Source organism: Oryctolagus cuniculus, chromosome 16 (genome assembly GCF_051225735.1).
Source record: "Oryctolagus cuniculus isolate XC-2025 breed Fujian yellow rabbit chromosome 16, ASM5122573v1, whole genome shotgun sequence".
NCBI lineage: Eukaryota > Metazoa > Chordata > Mammalia > Lagomorpha > Leporidae > Oryctolagus > Oryctolagus cuniculus.
Genome location: NC_142882.1, coordinates 5,762,448 through 5,781,660, shown reverse-complemented (window position 1 = coordinate 5,781,660; position 19,213 = coordinate 5,762,448). Strand labels below are relative to the sequence as shown.

General features: G+C 41.4%; 2 pseudogenes; one reads left to right on the top strand and one right to left on the bottom strand.

Moving 5' to 3' along the window:
* LOC149121423 (vomeronasal type-2 receptor 116-like) overlaps positions 1-19,213 on the bottom strand; it is a 62,532-nt pseudogene that overhangs the window by 21,083 nt on the left and 22,236 nt on the right.
* On the top strand, positions 7,815-8,590 carry LOC149121424 (mRNA export factor pseudogene; annotated as a pseudogene).

Genomic DNA, 19,213 nt, shown 5'->3' with positions numbered 1-19,213 from the left:
CAGGAGGAATACTGTTGAACACATTCACTGTATGGAACAACCTCCTAATTCTTTATGTCCTGGAGCCATGGCCCGGATCTTACCTGTTTCAGGGAATGTCTTCCCAGTGTCTGCTTACATGAGCTCACATGAAATTTCCAAAATTCACTTGAACCCTACGCCACCACTCATACTTTCCTTTATACAATCTTGACCACCAATATCTTACTTCTCAGTTCTGTTTGAATGCTTCATCTTATGTATGTACTGCAGCTTTCCAATCTCTGTGTCGCACAATGGAACACCTTTTTATCACCTCAGAATGCATTTCCTTCATACCATACAGGTTGATAGGTGCTTCATTGGTAGCATTCACCTTCATCATTCATTTCCTATAAAAGATGTGAGAAAGAGTCAGAAATTTCTCCATGTTGAAAACCTTCCAAAACCTATTTGCCTATTGTCAACATGCATGCATGTAGCACACACACACAATGTAGATTTGTTTTCAATCTGTCACATTAAAAGCCGTGTTCTATGTCATCATGAAGCCAGACACACAGGTAATAAAAGGAAAATAAGCTAATGGGGTTACATCAAACTAAGGAGCTTTTGAACAGCAAAGGAAACAGCAACATGAAGAAACAACTGATAGAAGGGGAGAAAATATCTGCAAACTAGTCAGCTAATAAAGGATTAGTATGTAGGAGTAATAAGGACCCCATGAAACTCAGTATACACAAAACAATCAATCCAGTGAGGAATTGGGTAAAGGACATAAATAGGCATTTTTCAAAGGATGAATTACAAAAGACAAATAGATGACATCAACATTGTAGTGTAGCAGGTTAAACCTCTGCCTGTGATGCTAGCATCCCATATGCACACAGGTTGGAGACTGAGCTGCTTCACTTCTGAACCAGCTCTCTGCTAATGTACCTGGGAAAGCAATAGAAGATCACCCAAGTCCTTGGTCCCCTGCACCCACATGTGAGACCCAGAAGAAGCTCTAAACTTCTTAGCTTGAGCTAGGAAGTTTATGAACAGCAAAGGAAACACTCGACAAAGAGAAAAGGAATCAGGCTGAATGGTAGAAAATATTTACAAACTATCCTCCTGATAACCAATTAAGACATAAAACATATAAGGAGCTCAAGAAACTGAACCAGGCCGGCACCGCGGCTCAATAGGCTAATCCTCCACCTAGCAGCACCGGACCACAGGGTTCTAGTCCAGGTTGGGGCGCCAGATTCTTTCGCAGTTGCCCCTCTTCCAGGCCAGCTCTCTGCTGTGGCCCAGGAAGGCAGTGGAGGATGGCCCAAGTGCTTGGACCCTGCACCCGCATGGGAGACCAGGAGAAGCACCTGGCTCCTGCCTTCGGATTAGCGTGGTGTGCTGGCCATTGGAGGGTGAACCAACGGCAAAAGGAAGACCTTTCTCTCTGTCTCTCTCACTATCCACTCTGCCTGTCAAAAAAAAAAATGAAAGAAAGAAAAAAAATGAAACTGAACCACAACAAAACAAATAACCCAGTGAATAAATGGGCAAAGGAAATGAAAAGGCATTTTTCAAAGGATGAAATACAACAGACACATGGACAAATGACCATCATGGAAATGCAGATAAAATTTCATGTGAGCTCATGGAAGCAAATATTGTGAAGCTGTCCTCAAATCAGGTTTAAAGGAGGCATCCCATGGAACTGTACTCAATGAAACAAGCAATTTTTTATCACCTAAGTTAGAATGGCTATCAACCAAAACTTAAAAGGAAAAAGAAAAAGTGCTTGTGAATATGTGGGAGAAAAGGTACCTAGTCCACTGTTGGTGGGAACGTATACTAGTACAGCCATTGTGGAAGACAGCATGGGGATTCTTCAAAAATCTGAATATAGATCTACCATTTGACCCAGTCATTGCACCCTTGGAAATTTATCCAAAGGAAATTAAATCAGCATATGAAAGGGCCATCTGTACCCCCTATTTTAATGTATATGAGTGAAACTGACAGCTTTATATTTGATAATTTTTTAATAATCCTTATATACTTTTGTGCAACAGTGGTCTTTGTTTTGTTGAATTGTTAATTAGTGCAGAATTAAACTGATGAGCATGAAGTGAATTGAATGTATGGGGTTCAGTGTTGTGTGGCCACCAGCATCACATATGGGTTCTGGTTTATGTCCTGTGTGCAACAACTGCTAAAGGCCTGGGAAAACCAGCAGAGATTAGCTCAAGTGTTTGGACTGTGATAGCCCATGTGGGGGACCTGGATGAAACTCCTGGCTCCTGCATTTGGCATGGCCCAGCCTGGCCATCGTGGCCATCGGGGAAATGACACATTAAATGGCAGATCTCTCTTTCTCTCTCTCTTCCTAACTCTTGCTTTCAAAAAATAAATAATATTGAAAGGAAAAAGGCAGGAGGAAGGAAGGAGGGAAAGCAGGAGTCAGTGAAAGTGGGAAGAATCATTGCAGGTTTAAAATTGTATATATGAACTATGTGAAATCTGTTCTCTTTATGAAATAAATATGTTTAAAAAGAGGTTATTTTAATGCTAGTACCAGTACAACTTCTATGAAGGGGTGGGCCAGCTCTGCTTTAATAAACCCCTAAACATCAACTCATGTGTGTCCTTTCTCACTATATACTCCACTTGTTTCTTTCCTCACACAATTGTGAAGAACAAGTATAGTTCAGGACGTACTTATATCAGGGAGGAATGCACTTGAAACATGCATTGTATGGAACAACTCTGATTCTATGCATTGAGTACAGCTCCACGGGATGCCTCCTTTAAACCTGATTTGAGGACAGCTTCCCAATATTTGCTTACATGAGCTCACATGAAATCTTTCAAAACATATTCTACACTCTGCTGCACCCACATATTTCTCTTTATTAACCTTCTACCCTGATATCTCACCCATCAGTCTTGTCTTTGGGGACTATAATGTAGCCTTCTGTGTGACATAAGCCTGGTGTCATGTTAGCCTCTATGTTGTAGAGCTGCCCACCTTGGGCCCCACCACAGAATACCTTTCCCTCATACCACACAGGTGGGACCTGCTTTATTGCTGATACTCACATGCATCAATAATGGGCTATAAATGATTTGCACAAGTTACCTTATCTTCAAGTTAGGTACCCATATCCCAAAACCCCTCTGCCTACTGTCAACATGAGCACACATACATGCATGCACACACACATGTGCACACACACACACACACACACATACCCAAACACACACAAATCTAGACTGTTTCCCTTCTGTCAAAACATTGATATCCATTTTATAATGATCTTATTATGCAACAATATAGAGAGCATGATCTTTTCCTGTTCATATTCTCATTATTATTAGTTTTACTAATATCTTATTGAGAAAGTCAGAATGGTTATGCAGCTGGCTTGAAACCAGTCTTAGGGGGTTCAATTCCTTCCTTTCTTGGCCTAGGCTTTTATGTAAGCAGGCTCTTCGAATGTATGATATGGGGGTGGACATCCGTGAAGTCACTCTAGATTTGTAGTGGTTAACTCAATAGTTTCTACCTCTCGCTTTGAGGCAAAGGCATCCCAGATTATGAAAATTATTACAATTACAGCAGTGAGGGAGATGAAGGAGCCCATTGATGAAACAGTGTTTCACATTGTATAGGCATCTGGGTAATATGAATATCATCGGGGCATGCCAGAGAGTCCAAGGAAGTGTTGAGGGAAGAAAGTTAAGTTCACTCCTACAAATATTATAGTGAAGTGGATTTTGGCCCAAGTAGGGTCCAGAGTGTAGCCTGAGAACAGAGGGAATCAATGAGTGAATCACCCCCCCCCAAATGGGAAATACAGCTCCTGTGGATAAGACATGGTGGAAGTGGGCTACCACTTTGGAGAACAATATCTAGGGAAGAGTTGGCTAGTACAATTCCTGTAAGGCCACCTACTGTAAATAAGAAAATAAACCCCAGAGCTCAAAATATGGCTGGGGATCACTTAATATTTCCACCATGTAGGGTTGCTAATCAAATAAATACCTTTACTCCCATAGGAATGGCAATAATTATAGTAGCTGATGTGAAATAGGCTTGTGTATCCACATCCATTCCTACTGTGAATATGTGGTGAGCTCAAACGATAAACCCAAGAAAACCAATTGATATCATAGCCCACACTATTCCCATGTAGCCAAATGGTTCTTTTTTGCCAGAAAAATATGTTACAATATGAGAAATTATTCCAAATCCTGGAAGGATAAGAATATATACTTCAGGGTGTCTGAAGAATCAAAATAAGTGTTGATAGAGGATAGGGTCTCCTCCTACTACAGGGTCAAAAAACGTTGTGTTTATATTTTGGTCCATTAAGAGTATTGTAATGCCAGCGGCTAGAACTGGCAGGGAAAGAAGAAGAATGGCTGTTATGAGAACAGATCATACGAATAAGGGGGTTTGATGCTGAGATATAGCAGGGGGTTTTAGATTGATGATAGTTGCAATAAAATTAATGGCCCCTAGAGTAGAGGACACCCCAGCCAAGTGAAGAGAGAACATAGTTAGATCATCCGAGGCTCCTGCATGGGCTGTTACCCGCTAGTGGTGGGTAAACAGTTCAGCCTGTACCTGCACCGGCTTCTACTATTGATGAAGCTAACAGAAGAAGAAAGGATGGTGGGAGGAGTCAAAAGCTTATATTGTTTATACGGGGGAAAGCTATATCCAGTTATTAGTGGGACTAACCCGTTTCTGAAATAGGTATCACTATGAAGAAAATTATTACAAAGGCATGTGCAGTGATGATTACATGATAAATTTGGTCGTCTCTAAGTAAAGTTCCTGGTTGGCCTAATTCTGCTCAAATTAACAGACTAAAGGCTGTTCTTACCATTCCAGCTCAGGCTCCAAATAGGAGATAGAGAGTTCCGATGTCTTTATGGTTGGTAGAGAATAATCATCGGTTAATAAACAGAAGCATTGGTAAAATGGCTGAGTAAGCATTAGACTGTAAATCTAAAGACAGAGGTTGAGCCCTCTTTACCAAGCCCTGAGGTGAAATTTTCATGTTGAATTGCAAATTAAAAGAAGCAGCTTCTATTCTGCAGGGGCTTCTCCCGCCTTTTTTTTTTTTTTTCCTTATGGCAGGAGAAGGAGATTGAAGCCAGTTGACTAGGGTATTTAGCTGTTAACTAAAATTTCGTGGGGTTGGATCCCACCAATCTAGGGGGACTTAGCTTAATTAAAGCACCTGATTTGCATTTAGAAGATGTGAAGTTAATTTGCAGTCTTTAAGCAGGAGTTAAATATAATTTACTTGCTTAGAGCTTTGAAGGCTCTGGGTCTGTGTAACATAAAATCCTTCTAAGTTTAGCTTAGTACTGAAAATATCGGTGTGAGGGGAAGAAATATTGTTGATAAAATGATTAGTGGGGGCTATAAATAGTATGTGTTTCATTGATTTGAATTGCCATTTTGTTTTTAAGTTGTTGGTTGTTGGGAATATTGTCAGTGAGGTAGAGTAGATGAGGCGTAAATAGAAGTATAAATTTAGAAGTGCTAATATAGCCATTGTGGTGGGTATGATGATATTGCCATTTTTTGTTAGCTCTATTCATTTAGGGATAAAGCCTGTTAGTGGGGGTAGGCCTCCTAGTGATATTAAGGTAATTAGGATGGCTGAAACTATTAGTGGGGTTTTATTTCATATTTGTGATAGTGAAAGGGTAGTTGTGCTTGTGTGATGTATAAATATTATGAATATGGGAATTTTAATAGAATATAAGTAATTAGATTTAGAATTATAGTATTTGGATTAAATGTAATAATGGCTACCATTCATCCCATGTGGGCAATTGAGGAGTAGGCTAAGATTTTGTGGAGCTGGGTTTGGTTAAGCCCTCCTCAGCCACCGACTATAATTTATAGGATGGCTACTAACATTGTTATGGTTGAGTCGATTGATGGTGAGATTTGGTAAAGGACAGATAGGGGTGCTAGTTTTTGTCATGTAAGAAGAATGAGTCCTGATTTTTTTTTGTTTTTTTTTTTGTTTGTTTTTTTAGATTTCATATATATATATATTTTTAACTTTTATTTAGTAAATATAGATTTCCAAAGTACAGCTTATGGATTACAATGGCTTTTACCCCCAAAACTTCCCTCCCACCTGCAACCCTCCCATCTCCTGCTCCCTCTCTCATTCCATTCACATCAAGATTCATTTTAAATTATCTTTATATACAGAAGATCGATTTATTAGATTTATATTTATTTAAAATACAAAGTGGTGAAATGAAGGGCTGGCATTATGGTGTCATGGGGAAGGCTGCTGCCTGAGATGCCAGCATTCCATATGGGCACTAGTTCTTGAACCAGCTTACTCAACATCCAATCTAACTCCCCACTAATGGCCTGGGAAGATCAGCAGAAGATGGCCCAAGTGCTTAGGGGGACCCCTTGGGTTACTTCTGGGACTCAGAAGTGAAAGGGAGCTATTCCTAATTTAATGATTAATGCTAATATAATTAAGATTGGGGTAAAGTGATTTTGTGGATTATTGTTCATTGGCCAGAGTCAAGAATGTTAAGTGTAATTACTATTATTAAGATTATTGATGCTGTGGCTTGTGTTAAGAAATACTTAGTTGCACCTTCTGTTGATCATGGTGGGGCTTTGTTAATTAAAATTGGAATAATGGCTAATATATTTATTTCTAGGCCAATTCATATGGTTAATCAGGGGGTGCTAAATACTGTAATTATTGTGCCTAGGAACAGGGTGACTAGAATAATAGTTAGGACTAGGGGGTTAATTAGTATGGGAAGGATATAAACCAACATTTTCGGGGTGTGGGCCTGATAGCTTATTTAGCTGACCTTACTATAGAATTTGGTGTATCAGGTAGCATGAAGAATTTTGAGTTCTTAGGTGTTGGTTGAAGGCCTATAGTTCTAGAAATAAGAGGGCTTAAACCTCTATTATTTACTCTATTAAAGTAACTCTTTTGTCAGACATATTTCTATATGTGAGGGGGAATGCTTGAAAGTATAATGGGTATGGAGATGTGTCATATGCATAGAGCTATTGTAAGAGGTAGGAAACTTTTTCATAGGAGTTGTATGAGTTGCTCATAATGAAATTGAGGGTAGGATGCTCAAATTCATAGGAATGACATTGTTAGTAGGAGGATTTTTACAGCAAAATTAATTGTAAACATTTCTGGATTAGTGTGGCTATGAAATGAGCCTAAAAATAGGATGTCTCTGAGAGAGCATTTATTATAATAATATTAGTATACTCAGCTAGAAAGAATAGAGCAAATGGGCCACCTGCATACTCTACATTGTTCCAGGCTACTGGCTTCAGCCAGGCTTGGCCCTAGTTGTTGTACTTTGGGGGAGAAAACTGGCAGCTGGAACTCTCTCTGTCTCTTTCTCTACCTCATTGTTGGTTGGTGTTTCAAGGAAATGTAAACAAATAGGCATTAAAAAAAAACATTCTGTCTTCTGTATCCCTAGTGGCATATATTTTGTGCACTGTTTTACTGAAAATACCTCCTGTCATGACCTTACTCTGTGACTGAGGGTCCCATTCCATTCTCTGTCCCATTCTAGCTCTGAACTCACCTGACCCAGCACCTCAGATTTGACTCTGCCACTGGGCCACTTCTGGATACCACCAGAACAGGGCTTGGGTTGTGTGGCAGAAGCAGGAAGTAGTTACCTGCTGACAAGACCTCATGTAGGCCAATCTGCTGAAAAAGATTTTGGAAGTGTATACATACACACGCACACACACACACACATATCAGTGTGCTGCATTTTGATATAGCGGTGTCAAAATTTAGGACCTCAATAGCAACCAAGTGCTACAGATTGCATAGCATGATACTCCTGTTGGAAGCAAACATTTCATCAAAGCCCCAGTCTACAGTTGTGTGATGTGTGATGACCAATTGCTTGGATGAGACTCAAGTTTTGGGATGCCTGTTTATCAAATCCTATGATGATGTTGCAACACTCTGAAGAGATTTCCTGTACAGATTTGATACAGTATGACCATGGTAGCAACTGTGGAGACAGGCTGACTATCAATAAGAGAATCAACCTTCTGAATTCAGGGGAATTGAAAACTCCACTGAAACATCAGCCTTGACATGTGGCTACTTTTATAAACAAACAGAACAAGCCAACTGGTTTTGCCCTGGGAACTATTGCATGGAGAGTTGCTAATCATTATATCAATATTGTAAATCCAGCCAAAGATAACTGCATATCTAAATGTCATCTATCCAATGGAATCAGCACTCCAGTGCCTCAGGTTCTCTATGGAGTAAATGGAATTTCAATCCATCTTAGTTTTGGTGCCCTTTCAACTGTGGGGCCTGTTTTGTCAGTTCTGGGACAAAGATGCCAGAAGAAAACTAAAAGCTTCAGGACAGCTCAATCACAGGACAACTTGCTGACTCAATAACAATGGAAACAGATTGCCTATCCTTGCAGCTATGACTTGTCCAAGGGACATGCAGTTTTTAATCCCTCAACGGAAGACTGCATTTTCCTGAATAAGGTGGGTGGGGCTTCTGTTCAGAGACAGAAGAAAGGCAAGGTTGGTGTTTAGGATGAGAAGGGGGATGAGGTTTGAGTGAGGACTTCATAGTAGGATGAGCCTTATGTGGAAGCCCAGGAGTATGAGCAGGAAGTGCAGGAGCAGGAGCAGGACCTGGCTGGGGTGCAGGATGATCAGAGGGAGAGTAGGGCCAGTATGGAGGAGCAGGAGGAGGAAAAGGCTCAAATACTGAACCCAGAGGAGGGTCCAGGGGGAGAAAAAGAAAGTTGGATATGGGGAGGGCTCTAGGAGGAGGGTGAGTCCAAGATGCAGGATCTGGGGTTTTTGCCTGGTGTGAAGGGACAGAAGGAAAGTAACAATGGTATGGCTGACTTGGATAATTGGGCTGGAGTGGAGGGCCCGGAGGAGGATGAGGCCAGTATGGAAAAGCAGGATGGTAAGGCTCAAACACAGAGCTAGTAGGGTCAGGCTGGGGTGGAGGACCAGACACATGGGCCGGGCTACAGGATCAGGAGGGTCAGGCTGGAGGGAAGATAAGGAATAAAGGGGAAGATGGCATTGGGAGGCAAGAATTATTGAGGCTTACCTGTCATGTTTTTAGGAGAGGCTCCTAGCAATTAGAACCAGAGACTGGTAAGGGTCCAGGACTACAGCTGCTTTTACAGGCCAGCCTGTGTCACAGTGTCCCTTATGATATAAACATGCCCCACCCACCTGGGCAGTGAGTAGCCCCACCCATCAGGGAAATGGTTCCATGGTGTAGGTTCAAGAGTAATCAGGGGAAATAGGACAGAGAAGAAATGGCTCTATTATGATATAGTCCTTTTCCTTGGGGTAACATGTACCTTGGCCTATCATAGGCAGAGTGATGAAAGGCCATGGATACCATTAGAATGTTGGCACCTAGAACTGAGGTGTGATGTAGAAATCAGGAGATGTGAGAATACACCAGTTCCCCAGTTCAGCTAACTCATTCTCTTTTATTTTTTTAAAAGATTTTCTTTATTTATTTGAGAGGTAGAATTATAGACAATGAGAGGGAGAGACAGAGAGAAAGGTCTTCCTTCCATTGGTTCACTCCCCAAATTGCTGCAATGGCCAGAGCTATGCCAATCTGAAGCCAGGAGCAAGGAGCCAGGACCTTCTTCCAGGTCTCCCACTGGGTACAGGGGCCCAAGGACTTGGGCCATCTTCCAATGCTTTCCCAGGCCATAGCAGAGAGCTTGATTGGAAGAGGAGCAGCCAGGACAGTAACTGGCACCCATATGGGATGCCGTCAGCTCATGCAGATGATTAACCTACTGTACCACGATGCTGGCTCCAAGCTAACTCATTTTCTAAAGCCCTTTGACATCACTTATATCTCTGCATAAATATGAGGGAACCAAAGTTGCTCTGCCCCTTTCATTAGTGTGGAGAGAGGGAGACGCCAGAGAGGGAATTCTCCTGGGCTGATTGTTGGTGATAAGCAGTGGGATGAGAACTTGGGCCCAAAAAGGAGATGTATAGTAGTGCTCCCAAAAATCCAATCCTTATCATTGCTCCCAAAAATCCAATCCAATCCTTAACTCCTTATCAAAATCAGGAGGACAAGGTTAGGAAATAAGAGAAAGATGGGGATGATAGCAAAATGTGGGGGGGGTCCCTTACACTTCCATCTCACTCAATGTGGGCAGAATGACTAGCATCTAACACATTCTGCTTCAGAGCACAACTTAATAAATATAAATTTCATAAGTACAACTTTGGATTGTAGCAAATGGTTCTTCCCCACATACCCACACTCCCACCTCCAAAACCATTGCACCTCCACTCCCTCTCCCATCACATGCTAGATTCATTTTCAATTATCGTTATATACAGAAGATCAGCTTAGTACATACTAAGTAAAGATTTTAACAGTTTGCACCCACACAGACATACAAAGTATAAAGTATCATTTGAAGACTAGTTCTACAGTTAATTCTCATAGTACAACTCATTAAGGACAGAGGTCCTTCATGGGGAGCAAGTGCACAGTGAATCCTGTTGCTGATTTAACAATTGACACTCTTGTTTATGAGGTCAGTGATCACCTGAGGCTCTTGGTATGAACTGCCAAGGCTATGGAAGCCTCTTGAGTCCACAAATGCAGACATCATTTAGACCAGGACATAATCAAAGTGGAAGTTCTCTCATCCCTTCAGGGAAAGGTACCTCCTTCTTTGATGGTCCCTTCTTTCCACTGGGTTCTCCCTCACAGAGATCTTTCATGTAGCTCATTTTTTGTCACAGTGTCTTGGCTTTCCATGCCTGAAATGCTCAGAGCACAACTTTTCTGCAGTTTAGTTTTCAGCCCTTGCCACTCTGCATTTCCTCTTCCTGGGGCCCAGAAACATAGGGCCATAACTGGTAGGAAGGCACACATTACTTACTACGCATACTAGGCACGCACATCTGAGTGTGTGTACTATTGAGTCCACTACCTGAGATGGGTAACCCCATGTTGGTTGACCTTTGGTGTTTTTTTTTTTTTTTTGGCAGTGGCTTCTTGACTCCCTGAAGTCCCCTTTTCCACACAGAATATTTACAAACTAGGATGGGTGTAGCAACTTTGCCACTAAACAAGAGGCCAGGGAGTGGGAACACTGCTTAGATGCAGGTCAACACAGGGAGGGGTTCCTGGGGAAGGCCCAGGGCTGGTGGGGCCTAGGCAGGTCCATGGCTGCCTCAGGCCAGGTTGGTCATGGGGAAACCTGGCTGCTTGGTGTCCAGGAGCAGGAGGATGTCTGCGCTCTCTGATTAAGCCTGCAGCCTCTGATGGTTGTGCCTCTGTCTCTGCACCTCCTCCTCCAGGGCAGCCCTGCCAGCCTTCTTCTGTAAGTTCTCCTGTAGCTTCCTGAGCATTGTCTCTAGGTGCAACATCTTCTCTGACAGCCTCCCAGGCTCTTGCTCAACACTGGGCTTTGGGGTTCCCTCAAGGACTCTGCTCTCTGGGATGGACTGTCCCTCCAGAGACAGTGACTCCACAATGGAGCAGCAAGTAGAGGTGATCTCTGAGACACACTTCCACTCATCCCTCACTATTTTGCTGCCTGTTTCCAACATGATCTTGCTGATGGAGTTCCTCAGGGACAAGGTTTGTGGCATGAAGGAGGACCTCACCTCAGGGACTGGATCACCTGTGTCCTGGCCACCAAAGCCAAGCTGTCAGGTGTCAACAAGGAGACATCCTCTATCCAAGATGTGCCAGGCAGCTCTGGTGGCCAATAAGATAAAGGTATACACACTTCATGCATTTCATATACACAAAATTAGAAACATAGTGATTCTTCCCCCCTGTACTCCCACCCTTCTTCCTCCGACCTCTACTATTCCCATTCTTATTATGTTTTGATAATAATCTTTCCAAGTGGAACAGCATGATCTCTCATTGTGGTTTTCTAAAAAAAAATATTTAAATATTTGAGATTCTTATGATGGTGGAATAGAGAAAGGACATACCGCTTTGTGCTAGGAAGAAACAGTAGCAAAAAGTGGAGGAAAGGGCATTCACACAAGAAGAGTTGGAGAGAAACCTGCAGGGGAAATTCTACAGCAGGAAGAGGGATGCCATGGATCCACATGGAAGGTGCAGATGCACCAAGCACATGACCCCTGCAGCTAAGAGCTGGAGGAAGCAATAGATTTAGAGAGCAAGATGAGAACAGACTGTGGGTACCCATGCCATAGGTGATACAGCTGGAGTGACAGCTTGGTGTGAATGTGGCTTGGAGTTCAAACAAGGACAGTGTACCCCCCCTTAACACAGCAAAAATGGGCACATTTATCTCTCCCTATCCCCCAACAATGGTACCTGGCAACCAGCTGGGAGAGGGCACCATATTGACAGAAGTAGTGGCTGTATAAACTTGGGTACACTCATGTGGCAATGGATGGGGAAAAGCCATTATTCTGAAATCAGTAGCAGCTGTGGTGGCTCTTGTGTGTGCCAAGCAACACGCAGGGAAAGTTGCCATTTTCAAATGAGTAATGGCTGTATTGTCTCTTGTGCATACGTGTGATCCAGGGCTTTTAGTAGAGGGAAAAATCTACATTTCCCATTGATTTTCAGTCTAGCTGGGAGGACTGAGAGGGGTTGGGTACTCAGGTGGGACTGTGAGGTGTTCCCAGACTCTCTACCTACCAAAGGCTCAGGGCTCAAAGTGCAAAGGTGCAGCACCCACAGGCAGCTGGCTCTGGGAACATCTCTTCCACTCCTTGGATGGGACAGGCTAAAAGGGTGCAGCAGATCCTTTGCACCCATGAGCATGGGAACCTTGTGTGCAGAGACTGTGGGAATCCTGTGACTACATGTTAGGGCACAGACTGTAACTGGATATCTAAGCAATCACTGAGTGTGGTGCCAAGGGCTCAGAACTCCATGACTGCTGGGGTGGGTCATGATAGTGGGGGTCATGTTCAAATGAGGACTCCTTTATGCAGTTCTTGTGGCAGTGCAGGTGAGTGCTGCACCCACTGTGGGCTAACCCAGGGCATTTCCACCATGGAAGAGAGGAAGTGAGGTTTTGATTAGGCCAACAGGGGGTGATCAAACCCTCCTTCCTGCTGAAAAGAGGAGATCTACTGTACTCCACTGAGCTCTTGCCACACGTTGTGCACTGACAGAGTTCTGTGACACCACCCAAAATATGCCAGTAGGTATTGACTGAAGGAACAGACACTCAACTAAAACACAGATGCATAGTTCAAAGACAAAATCCATCAGAGGTGAAAACTGAGTAATTTCGACCATCGGCGGTTCCAAGCTGGCAGAATAGGGAGGGAACTTCCTGATCTAGTCCAGGAGAAGATAGTTTAATAAAAGTGGAGATAATGTAGTCTCAGGGAAGAATTAGGGGGAAAACAGCAGAGGAAGCTCTTCTGAAATTAGAGAGACATGGTAGACCTATGTGGAGGGCATGTGTGCCCACAGCTCAGGACACCAGCAGCCGAGAGCCTCCACACTAGCACTGCAAAGTGAGGTGAGATGAGTCCACAGTAGCCTGAGACACTGACAAAAATGTGGTAGGAAGAGACTAGAGGGAATGATGCTTGAAGCCCTGTGAGAAAAAAGATCACCAGCCTTACTAGAGGAGAGAAAAAATAAAAGGGCACAGACATGTTTCTCTCTCCAATCACATTACAAAGGCATATGAGCCAATAGAATGGGAACCATTTTGGACATACATAATGGCTGCACCAGCTCGTGTCTGTGTCTGGAAATCAGCTGAGCAAAAACATGCCTCCGGTGCAGAGTAATAACAGGAGACTAAGACCTACTGAATGTGTGGAGCTTCTAAACAAAGACTGCAAAAACAAACAAAAAAAACCCCTGTGATTAAGTGGGAGAACTTATGCTGTGGCTGAGACTTGGAGTAGTCTCAGTGGGAGACACTACAAGCATGGGTGGCCCTGGCTACCTGGTGAGAGACATTGCAGAGGAATCTGAACTTACACTGAGGACTGAACAGATCATTTATATGGTCCTTAGGACAGAGCAGAAGAATATTATACCAACTGGGGATAGTGCTCAGGCACTGGTCGCCATCAAGAATAACAACTCAGCTGAGGAGAATTACTTCCCTTCTGATTAAAAAAAAAAAAGATTAACCATGCCACATCTGAGTGTGTCATCTTAGGCACACCATAACCATGAAGAACTGAACAAATCTCTCTGGCCACACTCACCACAAGCCTCTAGAGATTCAGTGAAAGCATACAGTCCACTTCTCTCCAATGAGAAAAGCTACCACAGTGAAAATAACAAAAGAAGAAGCCAATGAATATCTCCACAAATGCTGAACAAAAGCAATGATCCAAAAACAAGAAAAAAGAAGACAACATGATTCTCCAAAAGAACATGACACTTAAGTACAAGATTATGAAGATGGTGAGAGAGAAGAAATAATACAAAATATGGATTTCAAAAAATTTATGATAAGAATACTTAGAAGTAATCAAATGCAAACACATGATATACTGAAATCCATCTAGGACATGAAAGAAAATCTCTCTCATGAAAACAAAATGTTAAGGAATAAATAAAAAGAAATGAAGAATTCAACAGAACATGAAATTGAGAAAATGAAGAAAAATAAAAATGAAATAATGAGTTCAATAGGACAAATAAAAAACACAGTTGAGAGCCTTAAAAATAGAATAAGTAAGGTGGAAGAGGGAATATTGGACTTAGAAGACAGAGCAGAGGAAAGTATACAGTCAAACCAAACACAAGAAGAGAAAATTAGAAATATAAAAAAAATATTGTTAGGAATATACAGGATACTATTAAAAAACCCAATATTTGAGTTCTTGGAGTTCCTGAAGGCATGGAGATAAAGAATTAGAAGGCCTTTTTAGTGATATACTAGCAGAAAATTTCCTGGGTTTGGAGAAGGACAGAGACATCCAAGTACAGGAAGCTCATTAAACTCCCAATAAACATGACCAAAAGAGATCCTCACCATGACACATTGTAATCAAACTCACCACAGTAAAACATAGAGAAAAGATTCTAAAATGTGCATGAGAGAAACACCAGATTACTGTTAGAGGATCTCTATTCAATAAATGGTGCTGGTAAAATTGGATTTCCATGTGCAGAAGCATGAAGCAAGACTCCTACCTTTCACCTTACACAAAAATCCACTCAACATGGATCAAAGACTTAAGTCTATGAACCAACACTATCAAATTATTAGAGAACATTGGAGAAACCCTGCAAGATGGGCCAAGGACCTCAATAGACATTTTTCAAAACAGGAAATCCAAATGGCCAACAGACACATGAAAAAAATGTTCAGGATCATTAGCCATCAGGGAATTGCAAATCAAAACCACAATGAGGTTTCACCTCACCCCAGGTAAAATGGCTCACATTCAGAAATCTACCAACAACAAATGCTTGTGAGGATGTGGGGAAAAAGGGACACTCACCCACTGTTGGTGGGAATGCAAACTGGTCAAGCCACTATGGAAGTTAGTCTGGAAATTCCTCACAAACCTGAATATAACCCTACCATACAACCCAGCCATCCCACTCCTTGGAATTTACCCAAAGGAAATTAAATTGGCAAATAAAAGAGCTGTCTGCACCTCAATGTTTATTGCAGCTCAATTCACAATAGCTAAGACCTGGAATCAAACTAATTGCCCATCAACAGTAGACTGGATAAAGAAATTATGGGACATGTACTCTATAGAATACTATACAGCACTTTAAAACAATGAAATCCGGTCATTTGCGACAAAATGGAAAGGAATCCGGAAAACCTCATGCTGAGTGAAATAAGCCAGTCCCAAAGGGACAAATATCATATATTCCCCCTGATTGGTGAAAACTAGCTCTGTAACTGAAAGGAAAACTTTTGGAGTGAAATGGATACTATGAGAAACAGTGATGTTATCAGCCCTTGTCGTGATTGTCAAGGAACAACTCACTACTTTATTCCTTATAGTATTTTTTTTTTGTTCTACTTAATACCATTGTATGAACTCCTTAATTAACACACAATTATTTTTAGATGTTTAAATTTAACTGGAAAGAGGAAATAAGAATGATAATACGAGAAGGAGGAGATATACAGTTCAGCACATACTCACTCAGACTTACCCCTAATGGTAGAGTTCAAAATGTTCCAGGGGATTCCAATTCAGTCCCATCAAGGTGGCATTTAACAATGCCATCTCACTAGCCCAAGTGATCAGTTTCAGTTCATAATTTATCATAATGATAGGACTAAGAGTCAAAGGGATCACATAAACAAGACTAGTGTCTGCTAATATTAACTGATAGAACTAAAAAGGAGAGAACGACCCAACATGGGAAGCAGATACACAGCAGACTCATAGAATGGCAGTTTCCTAAACAACACTCTAGCCTCAGAATCAGCCTTAAGGCATTCAGATCTGGCTAAAAGTCCCATGAGAGTATTTCAGGCATGGAAAGCCAAGACACTTTGGCAAAAAAATGACCTAAATGAAAGATCTCTGCGAGTGAGATGCCAGTGGAAAGAATGGGCCATCAAAGAAGGAGGTACCTTTCTCTGAAGGAAGGAGAGAACTTCCACTTTTACTATGGCTTTGTATAAATAAGATAGGAGTTCGTGAACTCATGAGGATTCTTATGCCTTGGCAACTCATGACAAGAGCCTCAGGTGATTACTGACATCATAAACAAGAGTGTTAATTTGTTAAGTCAACAACAGGAGTCACTGTGCACTTACTCCCCAAGTAGGATCTCTGTCCTTAATATGTTGTACTATGTGAATTCATGGTATAACTAGTACTCAAACAGTAGTTTATACTTTGTGTTTCTGTTTGGGTGCAAAGTGTTCAAATCTTTACTTAGTATATACTAAATTGATCTCCTGTATATAAAGATAATTGAAAATGAATGTGGAGGTGAATGGGATGGGAGAGGGAGTGGGAGATGGGATGGATGTGTGTGGAGGCTGCTTATGGGGTGGGGGAGCCAATATAATCCAAAGTTGTATTTTGGAAATTTATATTTGCTAAATAAAAGTTAAAAAAAATAGCACCCACACAGATTCATCATTTTTTTTTTGCTTAAATATTTCTCTCATATTTACCACTTTTATCTTCTACATTCTTAATGCTGAATTTGATGGATTTTTTTTAGCTTGTTGTGAATTCCACAAATGTAGAACTTCAGTTTTTTATAGGAAAGTATATATTATATTTGCAAAAAAGTATATAGAATCTGAGATTATACATTTCTGTCTTAATTGAATTTTACCAACACACCCTTAGAAGTTTATTTTTTTCTGTTTGAGACTTTTCATAATTTCTATTAAAGTCCAATAACATCTAGCTTACTGTAAAGCAATTTTGAAAAATAAAAATGTGGATATTTGAGTTGGTAGGTACAGAGTTCTCTGTGTGTACAGGGAACACACACAAAACTTACACTCAGTCTGCATCATGAACATTGCCCCCAATGGACTCTGTCCTGGACTGTCTTCTCAGGCTCAACACACTTCAAATCAAATGTAGAAATAAATATAAGCATGTTGTAGGATTAATGTCATAGCAAGCAGAAAAAAGTTAAGGAAATCCACAGCACAGAGGTGATCTAGCATGTCAGCACTGACCATATCAACTCTCAGTAGCTCCAAATTAAATACGCTGGTATGTAAAGCCTACAATAGTGCATTTTTGTTATCCTTTCTTTATTTTGTCCCAACCAAGAAGCTCCACATCATCCATCGTCCAGCCATGCAGAATCTTATGTAGCTTGTCTGAATATAACAGAACATGAACTTTGCTAGTTTTGCCACATATGGAAATCTACCAAGAATCTGTTTCTACCATTATCCATCTAACCTAGGACTAATACTGCTGATTACTGGGAAGAGTCCAAGATGGTTGAATAAGGAAGGGCTTGCTGTTCTAGGCTAGGTGTAAACAGTAAAAGTAAAAGTGGAAGGAATACATTCTCAGGGGAGAGTTAGCGTGAAAATTGCAGTGGAAATTCTATGGAAGGAAGAAGAATGCTGTGAATCAGTGTGGAAGGTGCAGATGTGCATTATGATCGAGGACACAACACACAATCCCAGCAGCAAAGAGCTGGAGAAAGCATCAGCTTAGGAAGGGAGGGGAGATTAGAGTACAGTGCCCTGAGCTATTGCATGCATAACTGGAAGGAGAGCTCTCAAAAATCGAACACCTGATAAAAATGGGAAAATATGGCTACATATCCTTCCAGAAACATTTTACAACTTACATTTTAAAAAGCAAAAGGAACAATAAAAATATCAAGAATGGGTTGAGGAATTAAACAGACATTCCTATACAAATAGATGATGAAAAGACCTTACCAAGGATGCTAATCATCAATGAACTTGGAATAGTATTCAAAGCCACACAGAGATAGCACCTCAATCCGCTTCATTGGCTACAATAGTTTTTGTTTTAAAGATCACATTTGAAAGGCAGAGTAACAGAGTGAGAGAGAGAGAAAGAGAGAGAGAGAAAGTGTCTTCCATCCCCTGGATCACTCTCCAAATGGCCACAATGACCAGTGTTGAGCCAATCAAATGCAGGAGCCAGGAGCTTCTTCCAGCTCTCCAATGAGGTGCAGGTTCCCAAGTTTTTGGGCCATCTTCTTCTGCTTACCAAGACAATAGCAGACCTGGATTGGAAATGGAACAGCCAGAACTGGAACCAGTGTCCATATGGGAGGCTGGCACTAGAGGCAGAGGCTTTACCTGTTAAGCCACAACACCAGCCCAATAATAGTTTTTTACATGAAGTCTGTATACCTTAAGCAAAAAGATAAATAACAGAAAGTGAAAAAAGTAAAAAAAAAAAAATTAAGGTGTTGCAGGATACCCCCAGAAACTGAGCAATGAGAAACGTCAACCAGAATCTAGTGAGGTAAATGTATTCTGGATATGTGGAGGGGTTAGCTTTCTATAAAGTTTCAAAACCAGCAAATGAGTGGAACAGGAAATGGAATGGCATGGGCAGGAAATGGAATGAGTGGAGCAGGAAATGTGTTTCACTGTTGTCAATCCCACTGGGAGATGGGGACCCAGATTTTCCATGCCATTAAGTGTTCTCATGTTTGAAAACTCATGACTATCAGACATTTGCTTTCAAAGCAAAGATTAACCACATTTGATGATGATG